Here is an 8,106-nt window from a genome sequence, read left to right as displayed (position 1 = left end):
TCTTGATTTATTTCAACAGCTCAAAGTACTTGCCTGTTGCATCTTAGTAGAGGTGGAAAAATGAGAATTAGAAAACTTTTTTTCCTTAAACTGATTAGCCACAGATTTTGAAATTATTTCCCTTTAGGAACTATGCCAGAGGAATTATCTATTTCTTGGAGACAGGAAATCGCACAGAGGGGAGTACCACTGGCAGCAAGCCTTCTCCCTGAAGAGACCATATGGCACCTTGGCGTGGCACAGATCTCAGAAAAGGAAATGGTCAGGCTTGTGTATTTTTGCACATAAACACTAGCATAGCTAAGGTACTCAGTATATCAATATCAAGGGATCAACTAATCTCTTACTAAATAAGAACTATTTGACTGCATCATCAGAAAGAAGTTTAGTTTAATTGCTGATTTTTGTAGAACACCTTTTTTCATGTTGATTTAAGATTTCAGTGCTGAAAGAATGTTTAAAAGTTTGTTTTTAAGTGTAAATTAGAGGTTAAATTGTCTTAAATCTAATTCCATAGCATGAAGAATAAATGTAAATATAAGAAAATACAACATGAAACCATAAATTTAAATTTTGCATAGCAGAAAGCAGTATTGGCTTTGATGCACAATATACTGCATATAAAATTGGCTGTCTTCTCGGATTCAGGCACTGAAAAAAAGGTTTTGAAACAATATTGTTGTAATTATTTTGGCTAAGATATAAATCTACCTAAGTACTGTAGGTTTAACCAACTTTTCAGAGGATTAATTATACTACAATAAACATCTGCCCGTGGAAGAATTTTCCAAGTGGAAAATAGAACATTAATACTTTAAAATATAATAAAAACATGTTTTTTATTTTTCTTTCAAAGGAAAAGGTACTCCTTTTAAAACTTTCAAGAGACATAAAATATAATCCAAAACAAACACAGTTGATCTGAGAACACAAACACACAGAGGAGGCAACAGCATATCATTCATTTTCCAATTCTGGGTGTATATCATGGTGTATCATGGGTGTATTTTGGTGGGTAAACCTATCAGTGCTTTGCTTCATTTGACTATGTTTAACATAGCACCAGCAGTTAATATATAAAGCTCTAAATAACAGCCCCTACATAGATCTCTTGTAAGAAGTTGATGTGTGATTTCGCTTATCCGTATTTCTAAAATGTTTTGCAAGCAGTAACCACAAAGGACAACAGAAGAATACAATGCCAACTTCACTATGTGCTAGGTTGGCCAGCAAAATAAGCCAGGCTGGCCACCAAAATAACCTAGGCTGGCCAGCAAAAGCAAACTAAGGAATTGGGAAAAACAATTGAAATGACACCCTTACTAAATGAAATGAGTATTGTTCTTCTTTCTTTTCTGTTTGCTTGTATGTACATGGAGATCATAAGCCAAATTTTTGCTGAAGGACACATATGGTTCCCTGAATGCGAATAAGAAGAATCCTGCATATATTGTTTTTCTGAAGGGTGCAAGTACAAATATATGGATATATTTTGCTAAGGCCATGTTTTCTCCAGGCTTTGTATTTCAGTCTTTTATTCAGTTTGTCAGTTCTCTGCTTGTTCTTACCTTTTCTGCTTTGGGACATCTGCTTCATTTCACCTGCCTCATGGAGATGTATATATGTTTACAAATGTATCTTTGCAAGATTGCTGATTCTAAGATTCTACTAAAGATTTCTACTCAGTTCTTTTGCCAATACATCTAGCCAAATATGTGTTGAGAGGATTTGTTCACCTGTCACTAGCACTACATTGCCACTCTCTTCAAAAGCTGACTTGGAGCTACAAAATAAGGTGAAGAGTTCTTTAAATACAGTATAAAGTCAAACCCACTTGGTGATGCGACCAATGATGAAATGTTTTTTGACATTTTTATGAGTACCCTACATTTCAAATTAAGGCATGAGGACAGGCATTTAAATGTGAATTTTATAGATATTTCTGTGAAATCATCTCTCAAGTAATGTTACTACATTAGCCTTAGTGCTTTACTATTTAAATATTAATTGAAAAATATTTAGAATAATATATTACATGGAACATCTTTGCCATTCAATAATGGTGACCCAACAGCTATTGCTTTTGAGTTAGGTTCTGCCTTTATAGGCACCAATTAAATCTATCAGAGCTCATCTGTTTGCTGTATCTGGTCTGTACAGTGGAGTTGAATTGGACCAGAGATAGTAATCTGAAGTTTGTTGATAACAGTGGAGTATCATTACTGTATATTATGTATAAAAAAAGGGGCTGTATGTGACTTTAAAATGGAGCAGATGAACTGTTCATCAATTTGACTTTTTAAAAAATTCTTAGTTATTTATGTGATATTCCAACTTTAAAATCTACAGCAGCTGATGAGTGGGTGACATGCATCATCAAAAAATAATCAAGGATAACACAGGGATCAGTAAGCCTAGGAGACTATAACTTGAAAGGATAAATGTTATTAGTATATTATGATTGAAAGACAGATGGTGCAGAGTTGAGTTTTGAGAAACTGTAAAAACACGGTTGGCAAGCAATATCTGTGTTTTGCTTAGTAAGACTTCCAAGATTGCACATGCTTTTGCCTAGCTCAGTTTGATTACATAATAAATCAAGAAGACTGATAAAGTTAAGCTTTTGCACACACTGAACTCATTCCTCAGCAGAAAGGAGATGCCCTTTTCCATGGCTCAAATTCTAGTCTAGCCTCTAACCCCAGCATGGATGACTGACAGGAATAAAAGGGTTTCCTGGACATGCGTTCTTCCCTATCCCAGCCCATGGAGGCATTTCTGGGGGTAAGAGCAAAGAAGTGGAAACTAGTATACTAAGGAGAATAATTTACATACCTGATAATCTATGCAAAAAGTCTAATGCATTTAACTGCATGACTTTTATTAATTCTTGGAATAGAGAAGATATTCAAAGAGATAGGAAGAGTACAGACAAGTTGTGGGACCTGATAACCAAGAAAGTAACCAAACATTGGACTTCAATTAAAAAACAATAAATAAGTACATAAATAAAGCTTGACACAAAATGAGGCTAAGAATTTAAAAAAATGGTTCATTAGTACAGTTTCATCATCAGAAATAATTCTTAAAACAGATTTCTATCACTGAAAAAATTACCCATATGATTAACAAAAGGATTCAGCTCTACTTAGGCTCAATGTGATCACTGCCTAAAGCTAGGCAAAAATTTGGAACTGGGCATTCCCCAGCAGGGAATTACCAGGTTTAAAATTTTCACAGTTGCTCTGTTTATTCTATGCTCTTTCTATTTCAGGGTATCTACTTTGTTTCTCTTGTTTTATGTAGATGTCTGTATTTGTACAAATGTACCTGTACAGAAAATACTACAAAATCAGAGGAAGACTTTCCGGCAAAGATCATATACTAATCCTGTCTGTAGAAGTTGAGAGAAAGCTATAAAGAAGGTAAGAGAATTTGCTATATCTGGCACTTCTCATCCACTTATTTTTGTTTCTTTGCTCTCTTTTCAGAAGGTGACCTTAATAGAAGGCCTCAGTTTCTCATGAAAGTGTTATTGAAACCATCATCTCTACTGTACTCAATGGCAGAATAAATGCTTAAAAATATCTTGATATCTGTATCATTTGAAATGTCTCCTTTTAAGCTCATGATTGCATGGAAACCAGAGAACTGTAGAAGAAAAATGCTATGTGTAATTCAGTAGAAATCTGTTAGGTACTTATGTATAATTTAATAACCTCTGCATTTTTTACACTAGCTCACCTCAGGTTATATTCTTGAGTCTAAAAAGTATTATTTTCAGTTGCACCTTACTATCTTTCTATTACTCACAAAAAATTACCTGCCTAATCTGCCTAATCATTTTAATATTTCAGAGTTGGATAGGCAAAGCCCTGGGATCAAATGTGTGAATAAATTTGGCCAACATATTAAAATTTTTGATATTGTATTTGCATCCACAAATGTTGGTATTATATTTAACCTATTTGACCTGAATAAAAAATCTACACTCCAGAAACTTGACCATTAGTATGGTAGAAATATGGCAACTGAATAGCAGTGATAAAATGCCACTAGAAAGTACCTGATGAGGATATCAGATGAAGTATCTATCTCAGTTGAGATTGTGGTAAACATTCAAACACATACAGTGGCAAAGTTAAACTAAACTGATTACAATCTGGTGTGAAGTCTCCTGCTTAAGCACTGTTTCACACAAATGATCAGGATCAGAAAAATATCCCTGTACTTGGATGTACGAACAAAGAAAGTAACAGCTCTTAGATATTACTCTGGGAGGGAATGGCTGAATACTAGAGTCTTCCAAAGCAAAAAAAAAAAAAATTTGCTGATTTCATTCATATTCTTGATTTTTTTCAATTGATATTTTTATCAAATCTACAATTGTAACTTAAAATAACTGGCCATTTTTAATGAGTTCTTTCATTTTTATTTCATCCTTGTCATTGAGCTGTTTGGAACAATCTATTCAATTTTGTTCAATTTTGAGATATAATATTTTCCATATTATTGTGTTCTAGATCACATTCTATTGTAGGACCACTAAGCAGCTGACTGAGACTTAGGCATCTCATGTCATTCTAGATGGCCTTCCTTATTGTACCTGGTTGTCCATGCAGAAAAAAAATAAGTTCACCCATAGTTCCTCTTTCATATTTGCTAGCTCAGTGGAGTCTATAATGGCACTACCACCTTCTACTCCTAGTAGTACTCCTTGCATTATTGATCAATGTTGGGCTTCTGTGGTATTGCACCTTGTCAAGTCCTAAAGGTATTATGTTGCGTACCCAAAACAAATTATATTTCTTCTTCAGTAAAACAAATTTATTTTTATTTTATAAACATAAATGATATTTCAGATTTAACCAGGTTGCCAGCAGTGTAATGATGAGTTTTATGTTTTAATTACTATTTTGCATATTTCTAGAACCAGAATTTTGGCTGTCAATGTGTATTGCCATAGCTACATACCCTGACTAAAATTAAGGAATCCATATTCAGTACTAACAAACTCAAAATTATTTTGCACATAAACTTTGTCTGCTCTCACCTGACTATTATTCTTTATTTAACTTGACAAAATATTTTTAATCATTTTCTCTTGAGTGAATGAACAAAATACTAGAGGGCTGTATTTTCTTAATTTTTTCTCACTTAGTAGGGTTAGAAAAAAAGGATTTATCTTGGATTACAGGGCAGACTAAAGCAAATACAACAGTTGTTTAATAACCCGTGCTGTTTCCATTACAGAGAGTGTGCAAAGACAGAATGCTTATATGCACATGGCTGTTCATAGGACATAGAAATACAGCTGATGATGGAAAAAGTGAACTCTGCTGAGGAATCTAATTTTTGATTTTTTAAATAAGTATAATTCTACTTAGCATGTAGGTATGCACAAACAATCTAACATGCCTAGGATTTACAATTCTGGTGCATCATCTGCATACCTCATTGTACATGAAGTATAGACGAGTGTCTGGATTCTTTGCAACATCTTCAGAGGTTCTTCAAAATAGTGAAATGATAATATCAATGATAACTAATATATCTGTAGTGTAGTACTAATTGTTTTCTTCTAGTACTCTTGTATAGTTAGTTCTACAGTACTATTTTTTTTTTCACCAGCACATCACTGAGAATGACATGTTCCTGGTTTACATTACTAATGCTATCTGCACATAATACTCTTGGTAATAGTCCCAATCAGAACAGTTAAACATGCAATTCGTGTTGGTCATGTAGCTAGGACAGCACATTGGCTTCATGTGATCTTTTTATTTTTTTTTAAATGAAAACAAAATTGATCCTCCAGTAATACACTGATTGTGTATTCAGAATCCATTTGGAAATGTCAGATTTGCCTTGTCTGGGTAGACTCTGAAAACCAAGTGCACTTCTGCCATATGTAGCCTCCACAAAATATGTAGTAGCTGTGTATAGATTGGGTGGAAATGAAATAGTTTTTGTTTTGTCTATTTGACATTTTCTCTAAATTTTTAACATTAATTACTTGATCAGATTTATTAAAATATACTACTTATGCATAGATTTAGATTTAGTCTAAATACTATCCAAGATTATAATGCACTAATGTGCCTTTTACCTAAGGTTATTCAGTTTTTTCACGAGACTAAGGACTAAATGCCCAAATGAGAAATGCTTTTGTCCTAAGCAATTATGTGGAACCCAAACCTTTCCATACGCCTGGAGAAGGCTAAATTTCTCAAGGGGATAGAGTTTTCAGCAGGGAATTCCCATGGGTGCCTGCATGTCTACCACTTAGCATGTGCAGAGCTGTTTAAATCATGTCAGAGCTAAGAAACTCCACAGGCCTAAATAGCTGTGGGACTCACAAGCAGAGCTACGTCTCAAGAAGGGGAGAAGGCGTGTAACCTTGTGCTGCCCATAGTGCAACTGGTAGCGTTTACCAGCTGTGGTCCAGAAGACTTCTAGTCATTAACACAGCTCTGCTGAGGCAAGATGTTTTTGTTTGGGCACAGGGCCATGCTAAAATGAATCTATAGCTTCCAGACCACAGCTGGCTTGTGTCTGTGAGCTCAGAGAGCTGGCAGAGGAACTCTGAGATGTCTAAGGCAAATGTGTGGGGTAGATTTATGCATGTTTTCCAGACCCTATAGAGGGGAGAAACATTCTTTTAGATGAGTATATAGCATGTTTAACCCCAAATAAAACACAGCAACTGAGAAAAATATAACCTCTTTGGATCAGCTCTTATCGTCCTAAGACCAAGGCTGAAATCTCTTAATTACCTGGGATGACTCCTGTTCCCGTCTGCCAGGTTAGAGGTCAAAGTATTATGTGGAGAGTGTCTCTCAGTTCTTTCTCTTGAAACCGCTCCACTTAGGGTGGGTGAATTGCACACAGAAAAGTCAAACTCTTTCTATTAGGTAACATCAAGAGATGTTGATGTGGTGTGATAGGTATTTCACAGAAAGTGGCACAGCTTCACTTGCAGATAATGACTAGGCCACAACTGGGAATATTCTATAGATCAGTTAGGTATATGGTACATTGATGGGCAATGAGGGCTTCTGTTCTTCTAAATAACAAGAGTTACTGGAAGGGGTTCATAGCACAGTTTCCAAAGGAAGAACGCCATTCAGTATTGGATAGCTACACAGTTAGTTTGAGCTAAAGATATTTAATTAATCTTACCAATAGAGATGCAGAGCCATTAAACACATTAAACACATAGTTTTATCAAAAAAAAACAAAAACAAAAACAAAAATTTATGTCTGCATTAGTAAACTGTTTAAAACTGTCCTCTGATGCTGAGGCCTGTTGTGAAAGAACAGCCCACATCCCTATGAACCTGCAGTCCTCCAGAATACAGTGACCACATTCTAGACTGCCTATTGAGAGAGGACTCTGGCTGATACTAACTGGAGCCAGAATTGGTTGGTAAGTGCTAACTTAAGTCAAAATTACATCAGGAATCATTCTAAAAATGCAACAGCAGACAACCTAGTATCACGGTCCAGGCATATTCACTGATACTCCTTGACTTACTAGTGCACATACAGGTAAGTACATCCTGCCATCTTGCCAGCAGTGGGATCAAACACAGGTATCCTTACATCAGATAGCTCTTTCCTTGAAAGAAAGTGTTTTTGCAAGTCTGCAAAGTATTTTGCAAGCGTAAAATAAAAGAGGATTAAAAACGTAGTGAACAAAAAAGAGGACATATGAGAGTAAAAAGCAAGAATTTGGCTGAGGAATTTATTTTTTGAGAATTTGAGGGGTTTTTTTTAAGAATTGGAGCAAAATTGAGAATTTGTTCCTTACTTATTCCCAGGGGAAAAAAAAAAAAAAAAAAAGCCTAGTCCTCCATTCCAGGGAAGGGCATGAAGATATTTGAGACTGGTTAGTTATGGAATGGTTAGTTACAGAAGGAGTGTTTTGTATGTAAACGACACTACAAACAGGGAAGTCTTAAAGCTGTGAAGATCCAGTGATCTCTTATTTACATTTAATTCTTTTGTTTATCAAGCATATCTGCAATTTCTAGATGTATTACTTCTTGTATCTGTGGCAAGAATTTGTGCTCCGATTGTTGTCCGTGTAACTTTTACCTGCAT

Source organism: Tinamus guttatus, unplaced genomic scaffold (genome assembly GCF_059628265.1).
Source record: "Tinamus guttatus ecotype Peru unplaced genomic scaffold, ASM5962826v1 Tinamus_guttatus_pri_ptg000056l, whole genome shotgun sequence".
Taxonomy (NCBI): domain Eukaryota; kingdom Metazoa; phylum Chordata; class Aves; order Tinamiformes; family Tinamidae; genus Tinamus; species Tinamus guttatus.
The sequence above is the reverse complement of the archived record's forward strand: the minus strand, read 5'-3'. Positions refer to the sequence as shown.